The 26,377-nt window shown below is 39.1% G+C and overlaps 1 protein-coding gene across 1 annotated transcript in view; it reads right to left on the bottom strand.

Annotated features, from left to right (window-relative positions):
• The window catches only part of SLC7A14 (solute carrier family 7 member 14), a 128,007-nt gene that overhangs the window by 81,913 nt on the left and 19,717 nt on the right, over nt 1-26,377 (bottom strand). The window lies entirely within an intron of this gene.

The raw sequence follows: 26,377 nt of genomic DNA, 5'->3' as shown, positions 1-26,377 counted from the left end.
CAAAAAATAACTTTGGAAATAACACCAGAAATAATACCCCTGTTGTTGTGAGGCTAAAAACTGAGAGGCCAGATGGTTATTAGCAGTGCTTAAAAGATGCTTCTTCCTCCACCCTGCCTCCTATGTTTGCACACATGAGGTAGAAATATTTGTTGAGCCCCTCCTATGTGCCAGATACTGCATGTGTCTTAGAAAACCTTCACCTAAATAACAGCATCCCTTATATGGTGCTTACTATGCACCAGACATGGTTTCAGTATGTACATATTCTTATAACAACCTATGGGGAGATAATATTTCTAACCATCTCCAAATTAAAGATGAGGAAACTGAGGCACAGAGAGGTTGAGGCATTTCTTCTGAGTGAAACAGCTGGTAAATGGCAGTGTAGCTCCAAAGCAGCACTGTCCAGTAGAACTTTCTGTGATGATGAAAATGTTCTCTGTGTTGTCCAATATAGTAGCCACCAGCCATATACAGCTATTGAGCACTCAAAATGTGGCTAGTGACACTGCATTACTGAATTTTAAAATTTTATTTCAATTTAATTGATTTAAATGTGAATAGCTATATTTGGCTAATGGCTACCATGTTGGATAGCCCAACTCTACAGTTTGTACTTAATAACTTCGGAAATAACACCAGAAAAGTGGTGTTGTCCTTTATAAAAGAGGACACTGGGTACCAGGGCACCCAGGGAATTTATTCAAGGCTCCAAAGCTGGAAGTTGAAGAGCCAGGATGCGAGCCTCTAAAGCCACATGCTCTGGTTACCAGGGATGTTCCTTCCCTAATCCACTCCTTGGATTGCCATCTCTTTCCAGTGGGTCTGAAAGCATATCTTTTCCTCCTTCACCCTTATCTAAGAGCCTCTTTTCCCCTTCCTCTATTATTAACACTGTAACAGTAGAACAGCACTTTGTGACAGAACATCATGCTGAACGTTTGGGGGATGCAGGATTTCTCTGCAGAGTTTAAATGGCCAAATTGGGACAGCTTAACTTGGTAGTAGGTGGTATACTCATTCTTAATATCCTCAAGGTCTCTCCTCAAACTAGTCTTGTGCAGTTTCCTTCTTCTTGATAGTTCCTGCCCCTACCTTACCCCAATTCTTCCATCACTGGTAATAAAATACATGCTATATAATCAAACACCCTTTGGTTAAAGTACTAAAGTAATATCCACCTCAAACTTTGCTATTTAATGTGAAGCTCCCTTCCCCCCAAAAGAAAAACTTCTTTCAATTAGGTTCATGCTAGCTGATAATAATATTAAAGGACATATATCATCCCTTATGTTTTCAGAGACTGTCCCTTTTTCCTAAGCATGGTTTTTAATAAGCCAACGTGGTGTTAATCCACAGTGAGCCAAGCACAGTCTTATACCCAGGAACCTCTCATCAACTGCTAACGTTTAATTAGTTTGCCTTCCTTTATCTTCTTTTAGTGACTTAGGACTTAACTGAGAAGGAAATCTCACTTTAACCATTGGACAAGAACAGAGGAAACAGAACTCTGTTTAACAGGGTAAAACCAAATTCAAATACTAGTGTACAGCAGGCTTGAAGCAGCCAGGCAATCTTTTTTGGCATAAGAGAAGAAATTCTGTTATTTTATCAGATAGCAGCTTGCCCATCTGATCACAAAATGTGACCACTGTCTTATCTGGAGATGGAGGCTCACCCAGCTCTCAGAGAGGAGGAGGCAGAATCTAATGTTACCTGGAGGAGAAAAGTGTGTCCAGTATTTCCACTGACCTGAAAAATAGGAGTCTGTTGGAAAGCAGCTTGTGAAAAGAGACTGAGGAGGAATCCTTTATAGGACACTGAAAATATGGGGAGATAGGGCATCTGTGTTTGGATCTCTTAGATGCTTCAAATTCCTTTGTGACATACCCTGGACTTGGTGGGTCTCAAATGATGGTCTATGCCAGGACAGCTAGCTTGCTGGCACTTAAAAAAACCCAGAGCATCAACATAAACTTTCCTACCGAGTACTTACAGGGAACAAGTCTATCAGCTGGTTTGAACAGAGAAGGAGGGAGGGATAGGTAGGCATTTTATAATTCATCAAGATATGAAATCTTGCACTGTACTTTTAAACAGAAGTTCTTTCTGTTCACAATCAGACCTTCAAACAGTCTCATGGAGAACTCTGGCTGTCATACCCTACCTGGTCTCACCTATAAAGCACTAACAGGGGAGGCCTTAAACACTGATGGACAGCTGCTTTGGGAGAAGGTGATTTGGATTAGTCTTTCAGTCCTCGAATACCTTTTCCCCCTACAGGCTTGAAGTGGTATTGTTGGTGAAAGTTGTAGCCCCATGAGTGATATCACAACAGGAGGAGATTAGACAGATCTCCTTGGCTTTTCAAGCTAGACTGGTAGGGCTTCTCTGCCTGGAGAGCTTTTAACAGTAAGTGTCCAGCTCCACTCCTCAAAGATTTTAATTTAATTATTCTGAGGTGGGAACTTGGCATCAGTGATGTCGGAAAGCTCCCCAGATGGTTCCAATGTGAAACCAAGGCTGAGAGCAACTGGCTGGAGGAATGTCATGTGGTCATGTACCCCTCTTCCCTCCCCCTCTTCCTCTTTCTCCTCCTCCTCCTCTTCCTCCTCCTCCTCCTCTTCCCTTTCCCCCTCACTGTGGTGACTCAATGAGCCAAATAGAGCAGGTTCAGCTTTCTGAACTAGAAGGTTTTGCTTTCTTTTATGAATATGAAAATATTTTCCAGCTCCTATAAATGAAATAATATATACCTATTATAAATAATTTCAGATAATTTAGGCATCTAAAAAAGTCAAAACCACTGATAATCTTCCACCATATATGTATATTTATATATATATAATATATGCCACCAAATATGTATCTTTTTTACAAAATTGAGTTACTGTTTTATGATCTTTATTTTCACTCAATGCATCAGAGAAGTCATTCCAAGACAGTAAATGTAGGTCCACATAATTTTTAAGAGCCTCAGAGTTGCCCATTTTATGTACAATCAGCAGTTACTTTTAACTAATGTCTTCTGATGGAAATTTAAGCTGTTCTCATTATTTTTCTCTTATGAACAATGCTACAGTGGACATTTATTTTGCAGATGTGCCCATATAATTCCTCAGGCTAAGTTCCTAGAATTGGAGTTGCATCTTTTATGTTCTGGTGCCTTTTGCCAGGTTGCCATCCCAGAAGATTATGCCAGTTTACACTCTCCATGGTGCCATATGCCTGAGCCCATTTCCCTACAAAGAAGGATGAATTTTTCATTGGTCTTAGCACTCTCTAAAGTTGGCAAGACCCCACTTCCCACCCCCACCCCCCCAAAATATTTGCCTTTCTATAACTTGATTGAACCTGCATTTATAAAGTGCTCTAATATGTGCTGAGTGCTAGGGGAGACCAAGACTTATAAGCCAGAGTTCTTGCCTTTGAAGAGCTTTGAGTTCTCTTACCCAGTGCTTCTCACACTTTAATGTGCATAAAAATCACTTGGGATCTTCTTAGAAGGCAGTTTCTGCCTCTAAGGGCCTGGGATGGGCATGAGCTTTTGCATTTCTAACAAGCCACCCCTCTGCTGCTGGTCTGCACCTAGCAGCAAGGCTCCATCCCACCTCCGGGCCTTCCCAGTAGTTCTGTCTGTGCTGCTGCCCACCCTCACCTGGCTCAGTTGTTCCTCACAAGCTCCCGGGAATCTTTACAAAACAAAATCACAAACACAGATCCTAAGGTTCTTCCACAGAGCCTCTGAATCCACATTTCTGAGAATGAACAGGGTCCAGGAATCAGTATTTTAAAGGAATCACTAGACCAGATTCTTGGAACTTCTGATTAGGCTACTGCTCTGACCCTTCACCTCCTCAGAGAAAACTTCCCTGATTCCAGGACGAGCGTCTACCCTTCCCCACCACTATAAACTCTCAGAGCACTCTGCACTTCTCCTTCAGAGCACTTGTGTAATTAGTTGTGTAATTATTTATCTAGAGACTGCACCCACTTTTAGTCTCTGAGTTCTCTTAGGGCAGACTAGAGTCTGTGTTGGCCACTGCAGTGTCCTCAGTGCCCAGCACAGGGCTGCTGGCAAGTAGGAGGCTTAGGGTATTGATATGAATAAATGAGTGGGGATAACTTATAAAGCACTTTGTAAACATTTTCACATTTAGTGATCATAAGTCTGTAAGGCAGGAAGTATGGGTATTAATAGCTCCTTTTTACAAATGAAAAAGAGGTTCAGAGAGATTAAGTGACTTGCTCAACCATGACAGCATGGATCCAGACTCTGGATGCTGGCCTTTGGAATCCACACCAGTCCCCTCTGCTGCTCCAGTCTGCTCATCTACAGCCGTTCTGGTCAGCCTAAGCTGGGGAAATTTGTTTAAATATTCCCAAAGTGACATATACAATGATCTCAGAAATTAAAAAATGCTAACAGTTATCTCCATCTGATGTCCTGGCGAGAGGCACTTAGCTTGAACTTGTGGCCCAGGGACTCCATTATTTGAGCATAAAAAAATGGTTTCTCCATGTTTTACTTTTTAAACATGAGTAGGGGAGAAAACACACCTAGATCAATCAGCTAAAAATCAGCTTCTTCCAAACCTGTGGAGGTGCAGGGAATCTGCGTGAGAGAAGATGGGCAGAGGCCAGAGGGGTAAAGGCTTTAGTCTAGGGAAATGCTGAAGGCTGGAGTCATTGTGGTTTTACCTGTCTGAGATTTCATGTTCAGAGGGCAAAGAAGCAAGACCACTGACTATAATCAAATGATGGTTGGACAGGGCATGTGTGTGTAATGACAGGTTGCTCTGAAGATAGGTCGGTGGTCCTTGATTCTATTAGCCTCAATGCCGTCTTTTAAAGCACACAATGCATTACAAAATGTGATGGGGCATGAAACCCATTCCTATTCTGAAATGAAATTCATAGATAATATAACCAACTACAAACATTATTCCAGAAAAATCAATATAATGCACTCAGGGTAATACAAAGAAGAACTAGCAGGCAATTAATTTATAATAAAAAATGCTCTTCAAACTGTAGATGCTTGAGTAAAATGTAATGAAGTACTCAAACTTGTGTCTATGAATAGAATCACTGTGATCTCAACAGTCACCAATGATAAAGTTCTGGAGTGTGCATGATTCAAACATCACTGGCAAGGGCCCAATGGTGAAGTGATTTTCTGAAATGGTGGATAAGTCTTGTAACCTTCCAAACCCCAACAGTATCTTCCTTCGCTTAGTATGTTAGTTGCCTTTCTGAAAAATTCAGCATATATAAAATTTTTATGTGAGATACAATGTTTTCAAAGTTCATCTATGTTCTAGTATGTGTTAATACTTCATTCCTTTTAAAGGGTGTATAATATCCCACTATATAAATATATCACATTTTGTTTATCCATTGATAAAGCTGATGCCATTTGGGTTGTTTCCAGTTTTTCACTATTATAAATAATGTTGTTATGAACATTCAAGGATAGCTTTTGTGTGGACATGTGTCTTCAATTTTCTTGGGTATATATACCTGGGAGTGGAATTGCTGGATCTTATGTTTAACATTTTGAGGAACTGTCAAACTGTGTTGCAAAGTGGCAGTACAATTTTGCATTCCCACCAGCAATATACAAGGGTCCCAGTTTCTCCACATTCTTGTTAACATTTGTTATTGTCTGTCTTTTGTAATTGTCTGATTACAGCCATGCTATTGGGTGTGAAATTGTATCTCATTGTGATTTTGTCATTTCCCTAGTGACCAATGACATTGAGCATATTTTCATATGCTTATTGGCCATTTGTGTATCTTCTTTGGAGAAATGTCTGTTCAAACCCTTCGTCCATTTTAAAATTGTGTTGTCTTTTTATTGTTGAGTTGTGAGAGTTCTTTATATATTCTGAGTACTGGTCCCCTATATGTTATATGATTTGAAAATATTTTCTCCCATTCTGTAGGTTGTCTTTTCATCTTCTTGCATTACAAAAGTTTTACATTTTGATGTAGTCCAATTTATTTATTTCATTTAATACATATGCTTTTGGTATCATATCTAAGAAACCATTTCCTAAACTGAGTCATAAAGAAATATGCCTGATTTCTTCAAAGAGTTTTACAGTTTTAGCTCTTACAAGTATGTCTGTGATCCATTTTGAGTTAATTTTTGTATATGGTGTGAGGTAGAGTTCTGACTACATTTTTTTGCATGTGGATATCAAGTTGTCCCAGTACCATTTGTTGAAAACACTATTTTTTTTTCTTCATTGAATTGTCTTGGTTCCCAAATTTAAAATCAATTGCCCATAAATGTTAGGGTTTCTTTCTGGACTCTCAATTTTATTCCAGTGATTGATATGTCTATCCTTACAGCACATATGAAAATTATGCAAAATAATTTATTTTTATATGTAAAATGGTTATGTTCTGGGCTTAAAAATTTTTTAACAGATTTTTCACCTATATGCATTGTGCAAACAAAAAAAAAGGGTAATAAATCTGGTGGGGCATGTGGGACAGTGCCACACCTTGCTGGATGTTTAGCATCATTAGCTCCTGTCAACTCAATTGCCAGTATGCCCCCTATTTCAACAATCAGAAAGATCTCATAAATTTCCACAATGTACCCAGAAGGCAGTACCATCCCTGCTGAAAGCCACTTCTCTAAAGTTATCATTGGCACCTCTTTCAGCCTATCCCACTCTCTGCCTTCTTTAGCCTATCTCCCAAATGGCTAAAATACATAGATCTCCACATTATTCCTTGGCTTAAAAACTTTCAGTGGTTCCTTACATCATGTGAGATGGAGTTCAAACTCTTCAACATGGCCCATTAACTCAATCACTCTCCAAATCTATGTCCTGCAACACTGCACACTGCCTATGGCCTGTGGAATCTGTCTTAATGCTACCAGCCTCCACATGTACTGCTTCTCCACCAGGCACACCTACAGCCCTTTAGAAATCCCATTCAACCTTTAGGACCAGTCCATCAGCTACCCTGTAAACCTCTGGTCTCTTCTTCACTTGGTGGTGCCCTGCCTTGAGCTCCCATAGTGTCATTTGGAGACTTCCAGTCTGGCATTTATCACTTCAAAAATCTTCAAAATGCTGGATTCTCTTCCTCTGGCTGTAAGTGCCCTGCTTTGTTCATCTTGGCATTCCTGGTTCCACCCAGTCTTAAGCACATTGCCTGGCAAAATGTTGTGGTTTAGTGTCATTTGGCACATTTTCTAGCCCAAGAAAAGGTTGAAAGAATGAATCCTCAGTACTGACTCTTAGACAACTAACTGCTCCAGTTCTCCTAAAACATTAATTATCCTTTCAGGTCATAGATTTATTACCCTTTTTTTGTTTGCACAATGCATATGCCTTTATTTGAGAAGATAGATAAGAGGTTGTATGTGTAATTCCAGGGAGTAAGGCAAGGAAGCTCCCTGTTCAAAACAACCACAACATCATTACGAACAGCAAAAAAAAAAAGCAAACAGCAACAACAACAAAAAACACACAAACACACACACACAAAAACAAAAAAACAACAGAAAATCTTCCAAATACTAGAAATTTTCTAATGGGGCAAAGTCCTTTTCCTCCACAAGGGAAGAGGCAATTTAAAACATGACACTTTCTCAGAGAGTAGAAATGCCTGATGGAAGATGGTTTCCTGAGAGAGCAAAGGCCATGGAGAAGTGAGGAGTCTCTGGGTATACCTGAAGAGTCAGAGTTCAGGGGGCCTCTGAAAAGAGAACAGGCCAGATAAATAAGTTTGTGTGAAGGGGCAGGTGCTGTGTTTAAGCATCTTGCTAGCAAACATCAGTCCTGGAACCAATCATGGACACCAATTCTCCCACTACAGTTCTGGTGTCTAACTACTTTTAAGATAATTTTTTGTTACCATTTGACATTTAAAAATAACTCCTTTTTTTCCTTCCAAAATTAATACATGCTAATTGGAAAAACCTTAAGAAATAAAGCTAAGTAAAAAAGAAACACTATCCACCACCGTAAATTCTATTGCCTGCAAATGGCCATTGTGAGGTGAACATACTTTCAGTAATTTTGTTTCTTTCCAGTATTTTTAACCCCTCCGTGGTGTGACTTCCAGAGTTGTTAGGAAAAACTGCCAATTTCAGAGCTAAAAAAAAAAGGGCAAGAAACAAGGAAAGGTTGAGAAGTTTGCCAGCTCTTCTCTGTCTGAGGATGGTACTGGGAATGGTTAGGAATGATTAGAGTATTGATTCTATTACATCTTCCCGTGCACAGCTGTGACGTCAATAATGCAATTCCGAATGACCAGAATAAAATTAACCATGAGCCAGACGGCAGCTCCTGGCTTTTTCAGCTAAGGAGAAATGGTTTTTTTAGGGAGTTTATTAATTCAGCATTTTCTCCTCTAAGTCTATGTTTCACTTATTCAGTACAAGGTCTAAGGGCCATGTTGTAACTCCAGTGTAAATGATGTTCAGCATTTCCTTCTCCAGGCTGGGAGGCTTTTTCCTTCATCTCCGCAAGCGGCCAGCCCCAGGCCATCACAATGTCTCTGGCCCAGCTCCCCTCTTCTCTTCCCACAGCCTGCACCCACTCCAGCCCTCATGAGTCCTGGGCTGCCCCGATCACTGTAGACACAACCTCACTGGCCTCTGCTTTCATCTCTTCTTCCTCAGCCATCCTCTGCCCCAAGGCTAGAGGGCCCTCTTAAAGCCCAGTCTTGATCCTTACCTCTTTGCTCAGATACCTCCAACAATTCCCTGAAGCAAAAAAGAATGAAGTTCACACCTTTAGCAGGTTATTTGTCACAGTCTAGCTTTCCAGCCTTATGCATCCTTACTTTCACGTGGTTTCAGCAGAAAGCAATTGCTGAATCTTTTGCTTCAGCAGAAAGCACTATGAAGAAATATTGCTTGTTTAGCTAATTATGAAAGTAATAATATGTGTTCATTGTAGACAATTTGGAAAATACAGGAATTGTAAAGAAGAAAATAATAAATCACCCATCTCCCGTTGCCTGGAATTAACCACTGTTAATATTTTGGTGCAAAATGGTCTAAAATTATCCTCAAACAGTACATACAATATCACATTCTGCTGTTTTCACTTATTATATTATGGACATTTGATCAAGATGTTAAAATATTCTTAGAAAATGTGATTTGAATAGCTGTTCAATGTTCTATCATAAAGTTGTACCCTAACTGATGTAGTCATTCATCTATTGTTGGTATTGGTATTTAGTTTCCTATCAAATAATGCTATGATGAACTTTTGTGAACATACATCTTTGACCACATTTTTGATGATTTGCTTAGAAGAGATTCCTAGAATATGGAATCTTACAACCCTTCTGCCTACTATTTTAATAATTGACAAACTTATTTCATCTCTTCTATTAAATGTGTGTCTACTCTGTGCAAACTGACCCAGTGTTGTGCCCACAGTGGGTGCACTATAAATGTTAGTTGAAGTAAAAGATAACTTCACCTCCCCAAGCCTCAGTTTCATTCATAAAATGAAGGCGTTGAGTTATATCACCTTTTAGCAATGGCATTCTACAGTTTTTGTACCTTCAAACTCTAACTAATAACAGATATCTAAGATATGATATTCACAAATAGTTGTGATCACAGCCCAATTTCTTGCATGAGTGACTAACATCCCACAGGTCTCAGGATGGCCTGCAGTCCTGTGTAAGGACTGGAATCCATCTGCCAGGAGGCAATATGGCAAAGAAGTCCTGGGAGTTTGCCTTCTGTTAGCCCTGGCTTCAATTTCTCCTCTGTGTGACGTTCAGCAAACTTAGTCTCACTGGATTTCATGTTTTCTTCTGTAAATTGTATTCATCATGCTTATTTTGAAGTTAGTGAGTATATTAGTCAGGGCTCTCCAGGGCAACAGACCCAACAGGATATATGACATATTTAAAATAATGTAAATATTATGAGAATTTTTAAATCAGAATTGGCTCACACAACTGTGGGGATCGGCAAATCCAAATTCTATAGGGCAGGCCACAAGCTGGGAACTCCGATGAAGGTTTTTGATGAATTCCCCAGGAGAAGCTGGCTGGCTGAAGTAGAGATGGAAATTCTCTTTTCTGACTGCTGACATCATCACTGCCCCTTTTAAGGCCTTCAGCTGATTGGGTGAGACTTCTCTCATTGTTGAAGGCGATCTCCTCAGTTGATTGTAGATGTAATCAACCATAGATGCAATCAACTTACTGATGACTTAAGTCCATGAAATGTCCTCACAGTAACAATCAGGCCAGTGCTTTCTTGACCAAACAAATGGACACCATCTCCTGGCCAAGTTGACATGTGAGTTTAACTATCACAGTGAAGAACTAAATGGTATTATGTATATATAGTTTTTGCAACAGTAGGGTTTTAATTGTCACAGTTATTATTATAATGCACATTTTAGGAAAACCCTTTGGTATCATGCAGCCTGAAGGACCACACAAAAGTTTGATATGCCAGCATTATTTGTCAAGAAAGGCAATTATTGAGGCAAATCACTGACTTTTAAAATGAATTATTTCAAGATCTATATTAGCCGTACTGAATTCTATTGGGCTTTCCTCCATGTCCCCTCACAACCTTTGTAAAAAGAGTATTATTAAAACCACTAAGCTATATCAATTGAGGAACAGAATGTTGAACTGTGGTGTGTGCATGCAATGGAACATTGAGCAAACAAAAGAAGGAGTGAAGCTGTGAGACACCCTACGAGATGAATGGATCCTGTAGACAGCATTTTGAGTGAAAAATGCCAGAAACAAAGGCAAACACTATAATGCCTCACCAATATGGACTAATTACAATGTGTAAACTCAGAATTGAATCTTAGAGCACAGCCTACCAGGGGAACTGTTATTGTAATGGTCCCTGGATTGTAAACTCTTACAGCAGTCAAATCTATTCCTGAATTGTAATGGCTATATCCAAACTCTGAGATGCTGATCCCTTTGTGTATGGACTGATCGGTCTCTGGAATGTTGAGTATCTGTGTGACACCTGAGGCTCAGAGCTAGAGCTCGACAGATATGAATGTTGGTATCAGCACATACAGCAACTCTCTAAAAAAAAAAAAAAAAAAAAAAAGCTGAAAAGGAGCCCAGACTTCAATTAGAAATATGAATGAAGCAGATTTGGTTGAGACTGGGGCAAACTGGGCCAAAGGGTAGCAGTTGAAACTGACTGTGTTTTGGGACTTCAACTTCCATATGGGACGGGGGGAGATGTATGTTTGCTGCAGGATCTATGTTTACTAAACAATATAACTTCTTCAGTTGATTTGTTCAAACACCGTATTGCATGGAACTTTGAATGGGAAGTGAGAATGTAGTGGGTTTGTATAGGTTAGAGTGAAATAGTGACACATCCCAGAGTAATTTGGGCAGAGAATAAAAATACATATGCAGGGCCCCCCTGAGGAACTGGGGGAAAATGTAGAAGTATTGGACTTCCTCACCTGAATTGTTGCTGATGTTCTCACAAACATTGAGGGCTGACTGTAGGCATGCTGAGTCCTCTATCTTGGGGCTTGCTCTTATGGGGCTCGTTGTTGCAGGGGAGAGACTGAGCCTGCTTATGGTTGTGCCTAAGAGTCTTCCCCTGAGTGCCTCTTTATTGCTCAGATGTGGCCCTCCCTCTAGTTAAGCCAACTCAGCGGCTGGACTAGCAGCCCTCCCCCCACATGAGACCTGACTCCCAGTGGTGTAAATCTCCCTGGCAACGCAGGATATGGCTCCCGGGGATGAATCTGGACCCGGCATTGTGGGATTGAGAACATCTTCTTGACCAAGGGGAAGATGCGAGATGAAATGAAGTGGAGTTTCACTGGCTGAGAGCTTTCAGAGGGAGTCGAGAGGTCACTCTGGTGGACATTCTTACACGCACTATATAGATAGCCCTTTTTGGGTTTTGATGTGTTGGAATACCTGGAAATATCAAACTCCAACCCAGTAGCCTTGACTCTTGAAGATGATTGTATAACAATCTAGCTTACAAGGGGTGACAGTGTGATTGTGAAAGCCTTGTGGATCACACTCCCTTTATGCAGTGTATGGTTGGATGAGTAGAAAAATGAGGACAAAAACTAAATGAAAAATAGGGTGGGATGGGGGGGTGATTTGCGTGTTCTTTTTTACTTTTATTTTTTATTCTTGCTCTTATTCTTTCTGGTGTGAGGAAAATGTTCATGGATAGATTGGGGTGAGGGTACGTAACTGTGCGATGGTCCTATGAACAGGTGATTGTACACCATGGATGATTGTATGGTGTGTGAATATATCTCAATAAAACTGAATTTAATTTGAAAAACAATAGAAGGGACTAGAAGAGCCTATAGGAAAAAAAATGAAAGCCTCATTTTAACAAAGTGTTCATGAGACCTCTTTGGTCCCCCAAGGAATGCCCTTCTTTTGCACCCCAGTCTCAGTCAGAGAGGTGATCTGCCCTCCTGTCGGTTCCCACCCTCTGCTCTTTCCAATGGTTTCAAGCATTGAAGCACAATTCTCCCATTAAAGGCATCTCTGCCATTACTCCCTGCTTTCTCTATTTTTCTTTAATGAATTGTTTGGTCCCCCCACTGGGTACAGGCTGTTCCCAACTTTCTAACAGTATATATTATGGGGGTAAGGTCATCCTCCAGAACATGGAGCCACCTAATGGTGGGTGGTTCTATGGCCCGGCAGACCGAGCCCACAGGGAGGGGGTGGGGAGAAGGCAGCACCCATCAGTAGAGGTGGCAGAGGCTGGGAGAGGGTAGCTAAGGAGGGCTGGGGCTGGGTTATAAGTAAATTATGTGCTTGCTGTCTGAGAATTGCCTAGATCCTTGTTGGTCTGTATCTCAGAAGAGAGACCCGCGCTATCTGGAGGGAGCTCCGCCTGGGCTCCCTCTCCAGTTGGCCTAGCCCTTGGCACTTCCTCCTTTGAGTGGTGGGGCCCCAAGGATCATTGCTGGGAAGCTGGGGCGAAGGTGAGGGAATCTTCAATATTGTCTTCATAGAACTGAAATGGTGGTTCTGTAACCCATAGCATTCTTTGAAATTTGCCCTATAGCTACTTGTTAAATTGTAATTTGAAAGTTATCACCTTTTTGTATATGTATCTCACAATAAGGAAATAACTGAAACTATGGTACTGTAACTCATAGCATTTTGGGAAATTTCCTATATAACTACTTGTTAAATTGTACTTTGAAAGTTACTACCTTTTTGTATATATGTCATATCTCACAATAAGGAAATAATGGAAACTATGGTACTGTAACATAGCATTTTGGGAAATTTCCTATATAACTACTTGTTTAATTGTACTTTGAAAGTTTTTACCTTTTTCATATATGTTATATTTCACAATAAGGAAATAATTGAAACTATGGAACTGTAACCCATAACATTCTTTGAAATTTGCTCTCTACTTGTTAAATTATACTTGGAAAGTTATCACTTCTATGTATATGTTATATTCCACAATAAAAAAATATGATTATATAAAAAATTGTCTTTATATTAACAAACTGATAAAGGCATTTTTGGGAAAAAGTGAAATGGGTGAATTAACACAGATCTTACATCTGTAGTAGTAAAGTGCACACTTTAGAATGAGACATACCCGAGTTAAAAGCCTGTCTCTTTCACTTATTAGCTGTGTGGTCTTGGGCAAGTTACTCCATTTTCTCAGGCCTTGGTTTTCTCATATGTAAACTGCAGGTAATAGTAGCACTTATTTAAGATTATTGTCAGGATTATATAAAATAATGTACATGAAGTGCTTAGCACAGTCCAAGAATGTTGGAAGTGCTAAAAAAGAAAATCAAACCCAAACAAACCCCTGAGCCAATGTTTTTATTATTTAAAATACCATGGCTTCAGGTCAGAAAGTTTTCAGTGGGCCTTCATTTGTTGCTGTCCCTAAGCAACATAATTCCATACTGATCTTAAGAACACTGCAACTGGAGTTGCCAAATTTTGTTACCTGGAGAAAGTTCAATCCCGTTCATCAAACTAAATAACGCGCCGATCCTGTGTCAAGTGCTGTGTTGGTTGCTGAGGCAGAAGATGAAGGGGGTGAGGTCCCTGCCTTCTGAGTCCCCATATCCTGTTCCTTCTAGCCTGTGCAGTGGGAATGTCATTGGATTGGGAGTTGTGGACCAGAAGGAAGTAGTATGACCTGATGGACAGAGTCGAGACTCTGGCATCCAGCTGCCTCCATTCAAATCCCAGCTCTGTCACTGACCAGCTGTTGACTTTGTTATTGAACTCTCTATATCTTAAATTTTTCTTTTCTTTTGTGAAATGGAAATAATAATAGCACCTTTCCTAAGAGTGCTATTGTAAGGATTAAATGAGATGCCCCATGTCAAGTGCTTAGAAAATGCAGGGCTTATAGGAAGCACCACTGAAAAGTTGTTGTTGTTATTGCTATTATTGAACTCTAAGAGTCCTGAATTCTAGTCCTATGTTTCCCACCAACCAGCTTTGTGATCTTGGGTAAGACTCATGCATCTGAATCAAGAGGCAAGGAAGAGAGTTACCATACTGGCTGGGCTAATTGGTCCTGACTATCCAGGGGGAAACTGGGCTCTGATGACTCACTGGGGGTGAGGAGGAGTGTGCCTGGAATCCTGGAGATCCCTGGGCATCTCAGGACTCCCAAGGCCTTGTGATGATAGTCAATGGAAAACATGCAGAATTGCTCTGAACTTGTGTATCTTGATTCAGGAAATAAAAGGGCAGAGTGGGAGGGATTAGCTACTGGAACTCTAAATTCCCTTTTAGACTTATAATTCTCAAGTTCTAAACCTCAATTCTACCTCTCACTTGCTGTATTTTGTATACCGAGGTGTCTGGGCAAATAGCCAGTGTTATTTTCAGATCACCATGGTAGATGTGAGTAGCTCAGTAGTAAGACTGTGGCTGAAATTCAAATGGGAAAAACACACCCACATCCTATGAAAAATGTCAAATGACAGAGTTAAACATGATGTTTTTTCTACAGTGTCATGTTGAATGGAGAATTACAAAGTTAGATTTCAATGACTGGGCTTTTCCCTGGCTGTAAATACGAGGTTATAGTGTAAGGATGGCTTGTTTAAGCGTCTCCTTGCACCTAAGCAGAAGGGGTGGTAATTCCTTTCTGTAATAATAGTGCTTAGTCTTGGTGTAACTGTTCTCCCTGTGTGTGGCCCTGCTTAGCTGAAGGTTGTGAACTGTTGGTTTTCATGCTGGCACTTGCCTTGTTAAGTGACTCTTGGGAGGTTTATATAGGAGTCCAACAGCACAAAAAATCCATTTCTTAAATTCCACAAATGAAAGTGTTTTCTAAACTCATTCCTCAAAAAATTACTAATTAATATGTTCCTACCAATTGCCAGTGTTAATACTGTTGAAGGATCTAAAAAGCACTTTCATAATTTCAGAGGGTTGCTTCAACTTTTAAATTTGTTTAGGGTCAGGATATAGAATGTAATTCTTTTTCTCTTTAGAGAGGTGGATTGTTATTAATTTAAAACTGTTTTCTTTGGCAGGTGTCTTCTGGTATCACAAAAGATATATTTCTCTTAATCAGTAGAACTAATTGATTTCTGAAATACAATGTTTCCCCTTCTCCTTAAAAATTTTATTACTATAAAAGTAGTATAGTTAACTATTATTACCGAAAATTAAGAAAGCGGGAAAAAAGACCTATAATCTTCTACCTTAACACACCAACTGTTACGCCAGTTTTTAAATGATTCTTTAGATGCAGTGTTCACAGAGTAATCCTTTGTGCACTTCTTTTCCTCTGGCAGCTTTTTTCACCTCTGAGCACTCTTTAGTTTACATAATTCAAGGAAGGGATATCGATATTGATTAATCTATCTTCTAATTAAATCCTATAGATTTTTTTTTAATTACTAGTTTCAACACTTCAAAAAAACAAGCAAACAGATTTAACTGACACCATATAGATTATCTCTTTCTCTCTCTCTTTTGTCTCTCTTTTGAATTTGGGGGGCCACACTGCACTTGGCATTACTAAATGGGACCCCAGCCTCATGCAATGTGTAATTAATAACTAAATCTAACCAAATACTTTTAGATTGTGGTTATTTCAGAGGTGCGGCAGGACTGGCTCACTCTTTGCCACCTCTCTGGTCTGGCCAACAGTCATCCATCAGGACCAGGAGTCACTGGGAGGAGGAACTTTCTTCTACTACTTGTCTTACTTGCCAGAGGATCTTGGGTCTCTGAAGACACAACCATGAACTGGTCTGAGCTGGTCAAGGTGTGTGAGAGCTCTGACGAAGGTGGCTGATGGTTTTGCAATTCCTGATCTCTTTCTATGGAACTGTGACCTCTGGAAACTCTCTTGTCTCTCTTTCCTGAATTTTTAGGAAGACTTTTCTTCAGTCTCCCCCAATCTCGCCAAGACCATCCTGTTGCTCTGATATGAAGTTTAGCTTTTCACTTTGGATCTTTATCCATTTGACAATTTTTGCTTTGTATATTTTGAGGCTATGTTGTTAGGAGTCTTCAAGTTCAGGATTATTATATCTTTCTGGTAAATTATTCCTTTTATTATTATGGTATTACCATTTTTTGACTTAAAGTTACTTTGTACAATATTAGGGAGCTATAAGAGCCTCTTTTGGTTAGTATTTGAAAAATATTATATATGTTTTTTCTAGTCCTTTACTTTCAACCTTTCTGTGTTTTTATGGTTTCCATGTGTATCCTTTTAAATAAACTTTTAAAATGCCAGTCCAGGAATCTTAATATTGGCTCATTTAATCTTTATATTTATTGTATTAATGGTAAATTGAGATTTTTTTCCCCACTATTTTTTTTTGTTGTTGTTGAGTATTTACCATGCCTTTTCTTTGTTATCTCCCCTCTTCATCTCTTATTTTTCCATGGAATTGAATAAATTTTCCCCTGTACTCATTTGGTTCTTATACAATCTATTTTTTTTGTTGTTGTTAATTACCCTCAAATAATGACTTACTGAAGACAATCAATATCTTTACTTGCCTTTGGCACAAAACAAGTGCCTTTAACTCCTTCCACTCTTATTAATTTCCCCCATTTTTCCCTTTTTCAAGGTTATTGTTGCCTACTATTTTAGTCTTACCTTGTTTTTAATTCCTCAGTGCCTTAGTCACTATCTTTTTCTTTTCTTTTCTTTTCTTTTTTTTAACAGATGGTGCTTATTTAGATTCACCCACAAGTTTCTCAATTTCTTTATTTGGTAATTATTCTTCTGGGATCAATTTCCTTCTAGAAGAGTATTCTTTAGTTTGTCTCTCATTAAGGGTCTCCAAGTAATGACCTATCCTAGTATTCACCAGAAAATGTCTTTATCTTAGCCTTACTCTTGGTGCATGTATTAGTTTCCTAGGGCTGTTGTAACAAATTATTACAAATTTGGTAGCTTATAAAAACATTAGTCATGGACAAAGATGGTGGTGTAAGATGCTCCAGAGTGTCATTCCCCCACAGAATCCATGAGCAACTAAAAAAACTGTCAGTCCTCTTCCTCAAACCTCCAGAAAACAAAGGGTTGCAGTGACTGGTCAAGTGCTGAATCAGAAAAACACAGCTTTAAAAATGGTAGAAGCTTGAGATGCCCTTGCTGGCCCCTCTTCCACCCTCTCCCTGGAGCAGTGTGGGGTCAGCTTGTGCTGCCGTGTGGGTCCCTGGCCCTGTTCTGGAGGATATCCCTAGATGCATACTGAGCCTGGCTGTCAGTGACAATCTATTGACTGGCAGCCTGAAAAACTGAACCAGGAAATTATCTCTGGTTCACCTTCTGTGCTGGTTTGAATCTGTTATGTACCCATAAAAAGACTATGTTCTTTTAATACACTCTTGTGGGGACATACTTACTGTGGGTTGGATCTTTTGTTTAGGTTGTTTCCATGATGATGTGATCCCACCCATTCAAGGTGGGTCTTAATTAGTTTACTGGCATCCTCAATGAGAGGATAAGAGGCAGAGACATTTTGAAGAGAGCAGAAAGATGCTTAGAGAGAAAATGCCCAGAGACATATTGGGGACAATCTTTGAAACCAGAACCAGGAGAGAAGCTAAGAGAAGAAATCCAGAGTTTGCCCCAGAGAAGCTAAGAGAGGACCCCCAGACAACTTAGAGAGAAATACCCTGGGAGATAGAAGCCAGGATGCACAGGAGATAAGAGAGAGATTGGAGCCCAGAGACATTTTGGAGAAAGCCATTTTGAAACACAACCTGGGAGCAAAGGACCAGCAGACGCCAGTCACATGCCTTCCCAGCTGACAGAGGTGTTCTGGATGCCACTGGCAGTGAAGGTATCCTCTTGTTGATACCTTAGTTTGGACACTTTTATGGCCTTAGAACTGTAAATTTGTAACCTGATAAATCCCCTTTACAAAAGCCAATCCATTTCTTGTATTTTGCATTCCAGCAGCTTTAGCAAATCAGAACACCCTCCCAGAATTTGCCCTGCAGGCAGAAGCAGCTTGAATAGCTAAAGCAGGGTAAGAAGCAAGTCAAAGTGACCTGGGGCAAAGGATTACCTGCTTTAAATCATAAAAGAGAGCACCTGGGAAGGGGAGAAAATAAATTTCATAGGGAGTTGAAGGGGCATTCAAATTCCTGTGAATGGGGGATTCTTAAGGCCATGAGAAGCACAAGCTCAGGGCAAGAGGTGGCTCAGAAAACAGGGAAAGGACTCTGCCCTTCACATTCACAATCAGGCTGATCTTCTGGCTAGGAGGGCTAAACTCTGAAGGAGAGCACCAGCCAATGCAGAGTCAATCTGCAAAATCTGTAAAAGGTGGTGTTTTTTTTTGAATTGGTTTGTTTGCTCATGTTAGCTCCTGCCACTCAAGGAAATATCTGTCACATCACCAGCTGGATACAAAAATAAGGAACAGACAGTTCAGTGACTAAATCTCAGAGTAAACACTTTAAAATATTAGAATGCAACAAAAGATTATAATGCAAATGAAGAAACAGGAAATCAGGGCTCATCCAAAGGACAAGATAAATCCAGGTATTGTCAAGGAAGAAGACTGGACTTTGGACATACCAGACAAAGACTTTATAAAAATGATCCTCGATATGCTTAAGGAGAGAAAGGATATCAAGAAAACAATGAAGGAACAATATGAGAATCTCTTTGAAATTTTCAACGGGAACCAAACAGAAATACTGGATATACGTATACAATAACTGAAATGAAAAATTCCCTAGAGGCTTTCAATAGCATTTTGGAGCTGACAGAAGAAAGATTCAGTGAACCCAAAGACAAGACAATTGAAATGACTCAGGTTGATGAGGAGAAAGAAAAAATAAAGAAAAACAGTGAACAGAGCCTATGAGACCTGTGGGACACCATCAAGTGTACCAATATATGCATTATGAGAGTCCCAGAAAGAGAAGAGAGAAAAGAGCAGAAGGAATATTCAAAGAAATAATGGCAGAAAACTTCCCAAATTTAACAAAAGACATGAATATGTACATCAAGCAACCCAATGAACCCCAAACAGGATCAAGTCAACAAGAACCATGCCCAGACCATGGTAGTCAATTGTCAAATGCCAAGGATGAGGAGAGTTCTGAAAGCTGCAAGAGAAAAAGCAATGTGTTATACACAAGGCAGTCTCTAAGAGTAGGTGTTGATTTCTCATCAGAAAGAGAAAGAAGGCAAGAAGGCAATGTGATGAAATATTTGAAGTGTTGAAAGAAAACAATTGCCATCCAAGAATTTTATATCTAGTAAGACTGCTATTCAAACATGAGGGAGAGTCTTACTCTCAGGCAAGCAAAGGCTAAGGGACTTCATCACCATGAGACCTGCCCTACAAGCAATGCTAAACAGAGTTCTTCACACTGAAAGGATTCACACTAGATTGAAGTGGCTTAAAGAAATAAAGACTTCTGGTAAAGGTAATGTATGGGTAATTATAAATACCTGTATTACTGTATTGCATTTTTGGTATGTCACTTCACTTTTTATTTCTTACAGGTTTTAAAATGCAAAGGCATAAAAAGTCATGATAAATCTATGGTTTTGGACATAGAATGTATAAAGATATAACTTGTAACAAGTACAACAAAAAGGCAAGGGATGGGAAGGTTTAGGAACAGTGTTTGTGTAGGCTATTGACAGTCATTTGGTATCAAATCAAATGTGATTGTTAAAGATAAGGGTGTTAAATTTAAGCCCCCATGGTAACCACAAAGAAAATGTTTAAAAAATATATACAGAAGGAAATGTGAAGGGACTCAAAAAGGTATGCTACAAAAAATCAAGTATGAAAGTAGGCATTAACAGAAGAATCAAGGGCCAAAAAGTATAAGACTTACAAAGACCAAATAGCAAAATGGCAGAAGAAAGTCATGCATTATCATTAATTGCTTCAAATGTAAATGGATTAAACTCTCCAGTCAAAAGGCAGAGATTGGCAGAATGGATAAAAGGTATGACCCAAGCATATGCTGTTTACAAGATACTCACCTTAAATTAAAAGATACAAGTAGGTTGAAAGTAGAAGGATGGAAAAATATACCATGCAAATAATAACCAAAAGACAGCTGGGGTAACAAAGGAGAGTCTAAACTTGCATGTAATGGTGCCTAAGAGTCTCCCCCTAAGTACCTCTTTGTTGCTCAGATGTGGCCCTCTCTAACTCTAACTGAGCCATCTCGACAGGTGAACTTGCTGCCCTCCCCCCTACGTGGGACCCGACTCCCAGGGGTGTAAATCTCCCTGGCAAGGCAGAATATGACTCCCGGGGATGAATGTGGACCTGGCATTGCGGGACTGAGAGTCTCTTCTTGACCAAAATGGGGATGCAAAATGAGACAAAATAGTTTCAGTGGCTGAGAGATTTCAAATGGAGTCAAGAGGTCACTCTGGTGGACATTCTTATACACTATATAGATAACACCTCTTAGGTTTTAATGTATTGGAATAGCTAGAATTAAATACTTGAAACTACCAAACTCCAACCCAGCAGTCTGGACTCCTGAAGACAATTATATAATAATGTAGATTATGAGGAGTGACACTGTGATTGTGAAGACCTTGTGGATCACACCCCCTTTATCTAGTGTATGGATGAGTAGAAAAATGAGGATAAAAACTAAAGGACAAATGGGGTGGGATGGGGGGATGATTTGGGTGTTCTTTTTTCACTTTTATTTTTTATTCTTGTTCTGGTTCTTTCTGATGTAAGGAAAATGTTCAGAGATAGATTGTGGTGATGAATGCATAACTATGTTATCATACTGTGGACAGTGGATTGTATACCATGGATGATTGTATGGTTTGTGAATGTATTTCAATAAAACTGAATTTAATTTAAAAAAATTGCAAAAAAAAAAGACAGCTGGGGTAGCTATACTAACATGAGGTAAAATAGACTTTAAGTTAAAAACTGTTTTAAAGGAAAGGAGGTCACTATATACTGATAAAGCGGTGAATTCCATAAAAAGACAAAAATTATAAATATATATGCACCTAATGGCAGATATATTCCCCAAATATATGAAATAATTATTGACAGCTTTGAAGGAAGAAAGAGACAGTTCTCCATTAATAGTAGGAGACTTCAGTACACCAGTTTCAAACATGAATAGAACATCTGGACTGAAGATCCATAAGGAAATAGAAGACCTGAACAATACTATAATCCAACTAGACCCAACAGACATATACAGAATGCTTCACCCAACAACCACAGGATATATGTTCTTCTCTAGCGTACATGTATCGTTCTCCAGCATGGATTATATGTTGGCCACAAAACAAGTCTCTATAAATTTAGAACTATTTAATTTATACAGTGTATCTTCTCTGACCACAGTGGAGTGAAGCCTGAAATCAATAACAGAGGGACAACTGGAAAATTCACAAATATGTGGAAGATAAAGAACAACCATTTGGTGAAAGAAGAAATTACAAAGGAAACTAGGAAACATCTTGAGACAAAAACAAAAACACAGCATACCTAAGCATATGGGATGCGGCAAAGGTAGTGCTGGGGGAAATTTATGCCTCTAAATACTTACATGAAAAAAGGAGTATCTCAAATCAAAGACCTAATCTCATAACCGAAGGATCTAGTAAAAGAAGAGCAAGTTCAACCCAAAACAAGCAGAAGAAAGGAAATAACAAAGATTAGACTGGAGATAAATGAAATAGAGAATAAAAAAGCAACAGAGAGAATCAACAAAACCAAAAGGAGATTCTTTGAAAAGATCAATTAAATAGACAAACCTTTAGCTTTGTCAAAGAAAGAAAAAGAAAAAGAAAAAAAAGAGAAAAGATGCAGATAACTAAAATCAGAAATGAAAGGGGAATCATTACTACTGATGACACCACAGAAATAATCTTCTGTTGCAAACTGTACATTTTAATATTTAAACTCTGGGATTTAGTTTCTGAACTGTTTATTCCTTATATTCTTATCCAGTTAGTGATACAACAGATAATTCCTTGAGTGCCAGGAGCTAAGAAAAACAAACAAAATGATGCAAAACACCTCCCTCACAGTCTTGGCAAATTGGCTCTGAGTTGGCTGTTGCTCTCCTTCAGAGTTTAGCCTACCTATCAACATCAGTGTGGAGCAAATGTGAACTCCAGGGTCTTCTCTGTCTTGTCTGAGCTTGTCTCTTGTCCTGAGCTTGTAGGCATATGGGGGTTACTCGGCTCCCTCCAGGACACAATCAGGGACCCACAATGGGAGCACAAGCTGGCTCCACACTGCACCAGGGAAAGGGTGGGGGAGTGGCCAGTAAGGGAACCTTGAGCTTTTCCTACCATTTTTTTTTTCATTTTTATTGAGATTGTTCAGATACCATACAATTATCCAAAGATCCAAAGTGTACAATCACTTGCCCCTGGGTACCCTCATATAGCTGTGCATCCATCACACTTAATTTTTGCTCAATTTTTAGAAACTTTTCATTATTCCAGACAAGAAATAAAGTGAAAGATGAAAAAAGAAAAAAAGAAAAGGAAACTCTAATCCTCCCCTATCCCTAACCAACCCCCCTCAATTGTTGACTCATAGTATTGATATAGTACATTTGTTACTGTTTATGAAAAATGTTGAAATACTACTAACTGTAGTATATGGTTTGTAATAGGTATATAGTTCCTCCCTATATGCCCCTCTATTATTAACTTCTAATTGTATTGTCATACATTTGTTCTGGTTCATGGAAGTGATTTCTAGTATTTGTACAGTTGATCATGGACATTGCCAACCATAGGATTCAGTTTTATACATTCCCATCTTTTGACCTCCAGCTTTCCTTCTGGTGACATATATGACTCTGAGCTTCCCCTTTCCACCTCATTCACACACCATTCGGCGCTGTTAGTTATTCTCCCATCTTGCTACCAACACCCCTGTTCATTTCCAAACATTTAAGTTCATCCTAATTGAACATTCTGCTCATACTAAGCAACCACTTCCCATTCTTTTTTTTTTTTTTTTTTTTTTTTATGCAAAAGTAATGATTTAATGACTATAAGCAAGACAAAGCAATAGAATTGTGCTTCTTTTGCAGACTGGGGACAATGAAATGTTTAGCTACAATTTTTGCCATACAAACAAGAAACAATATTCATATAGAAGAAACACCCTCACAAATAACTGATGGGTGATGAACACACACCAAAGTTCGACCAAAGCAAAACACAAACTGAAAACTGTTGGGGTTATTCATATTTTAAATTCAACATGCTCACTCTATTTAAAAATTAAAACCTGTAGAAGCTCATAATAAATTGCTTCTATTTCCAGACACTATGGAGACGGCATATGACCATTGTTTATGACTGTTAAAGTAAGTCTTAAATTTGAAATTTCTGCTATACCACATATTAAAATAATTTTAGGTAAAATCCCCTCCTCTAGCAAATTGCTGGAATATTTAAAAATTTGTTCTAGAATTATAGTGATAAATGTGCATTTTAAAAACACATTAATTCCACCTACCTCACGGAAAATGTACACATCATTTCCATATTCCATAGTTAAATTTTTCTTTACTACAACAATAAAATTTAAGAGTCAACATGTATTACTGGAGAAAAGTCGGTATTGTAAGGATTTGCCAATTGCTTCCACTGGAACAGAATTTAGAATTAGCTATCCACATTAAAAATATTCTGTGCTGATATGCAAGGCTCAAACATGGGGCATCTGCAGAGGTCGAACCAGTTGGGAGAATTTTAACAACCATTTCTGAGTGCATGAAACACAATAATTTCTTTATAGTATTTATAAATATATCATACAATACTGTTTCCTGTTATGTCATATACCAATATGGCATTGTACAACAAGCATAACACTTCCCATTCTTAAGCCTCGTCCTATATCTTGGTACCTTATATTTCATGTCTATGAGTTTACATATTATAATTAGTTCCTATCAGTGAGATCCTGCAATAATTGTCCTAATGTGTCTGGCTTACTTCACTCAGTATATTGCCTACGAGGTTTTATCATCAACCCATTTTTTTTTAAATATGGTTTTGTTCACACCCCATACATTCCATCCCAAGTAAATAATCGATGGTTTTCTGCATGGTCATACATTTATGTGTTCACCACCTTCACCACTATCTATATAAGAGCATCTACATTTCTTCCACAAGGCAGGAGGGAGAGTCAAAGAAGATAGAGAGGCAAAAGAAAGAGGAAAAAAAATGACAGCTAGGAAGCAGCAAAAGGAAAAATAACCTTAAATCAAAGTAGAATAAAGAATCAGACAATACCACCAATGTCAAGTGTCTAACATGCCTCCCCTATCCCCCCCCTCTTATCTGCATTCACCTTGGTATATCACCTTTGTTACATTAAAGGAAGCATAATACAATGATTCTATTAGTTACAGTCTTTAGTTTATGCTGATTGCATCCCTCCCCCAATGTCTCCCCATTTTTAACACCTTGCAGGGTTGACATTTGCTTGTTCTCCCTCGTAAAAGAACATATTTGTACATTTTATCACAATTGTTGAATACTCTAGATTTCACCAAGTTACACAGTCCCAGTCTTTATCTTTCCTCCTTTCTTGTGGTGTCTCACATGCTCCCCACCTTCCTCTCTCAACCGTATTCATAGTTACCTTTGTTCAGTGTACTTACATTGTTGTGCTTCCATCTCCCACAATTGTGTTCCAAACCATGCACTCCTGTCTTCTGTCACTCTGTAGTGCTCCCTTTAGTATTTCCTGTAGGGCAGGTGTCTTGTTCACAAAGTCTCTCATTGTCTGTCAGAAAATATTTTGAGCTCTCCCTCATATTTGAAGGACAGCTTTGCTGGATACAAGATTCTTGGTTGGTGGTTTTTCTCTTTCAGTATCTTAAATATATCACACCACTTCCTTCTTGCCTCCATGGTTTCTGCTGAGAGATCCGCACATAGTCTTATGAAGCTTCCTTTGTATGTAATGGATTGCTTTTCTCTTGCTGCTTTCAGGATTCTCTCTTTGTCTTTGACATTTTATAATCTGATTATTTAGTGTCTTGGCGTAGGCCTATTCATATCTCTTCTGTTTGGAGTACGCTGCGCTTCTTGGATCTGTAATTTTATGTCTTTCATAAGAGATGGGAAATTTTCATTAATTATTTCCTCTATTATTGCTTCTGCCCCCTTTCCCTTCTCTTCTCCTTCTGGGACACCAATGATATGTACATTATTGTACTTTGTTTCATCCTTGAGTTCCTGGAGACGTTGCTCATATTTTTTCATTCTTTTCTCCATCTGCTCCTTTGCATGCAGGCTTTCAGGTGTTTTGTTCTCCAGTTCCTGAGTGTTTTCTTCTGCCTCTTGAAATCTGCTGTTGTATGTTTCCATTGTGTCTTTCATCTCTTGTGTTGTGCCTTTCATTTCCATAGATTCTACTAGTTGATTTTTTGAACTTTTGATTTCTGCCGTATACATGCCCAGTGCTTCCTTTACAGCCTCTATCTCTTTTGCAATATCTTCTCTAAACTTTTTGAATTGATTTAGCATTAATTTAAATTCCTGTATCTCAGTTGAAGTGTACGTTTGTTCCTTTGACTGGGCCATAACTTTGTTTTTCTTAGTGTAGGTTATAATTTTCTGTTGTCTAGGCATGGTTTCCTTGGTTATCCAAATCAGGTTTTCCCAGACCAGAACAGGCTCAGGTCCCAGAGGGAAGAAATATTCAGTATCTGGTTTCCCTGCGGGTGTGTCTTAGAAAATTGCTCCACCCTTTGATGCCTCAGGTCACTGTGCTTTTCTGCCCAGCAGGTGGCGCCTGTCAGCCTATAATTCTTGACTGGTGTGAGGAGGTATGGCCATGTTCCCCCAGGCTCTGGAGTCTGGTTCTGAACGGAAAGGGCCCCACCCCTTTCCTCCTAGAGAAGA

The sequence above is a fragment of the Choloepus didactylus genome, chromosome 1, assembly GCF_015220235.1.
Source record: "Choloepus didactylus isolate mChoDid1 chromosome 1, mChoDid1.pri, whole genome shotgun sequence".
Taxonomy (NCBI): Eukaryota; Metazoa; Chordata; class Mammalia; order Pilosa; family Megalonychidae; genus Choloepus; species Choloepus didactylus.
Note: the sequence above shows the minus strand (reverse complement) of the source record. Positions and strands in the feature narration are given on the sequence as shown.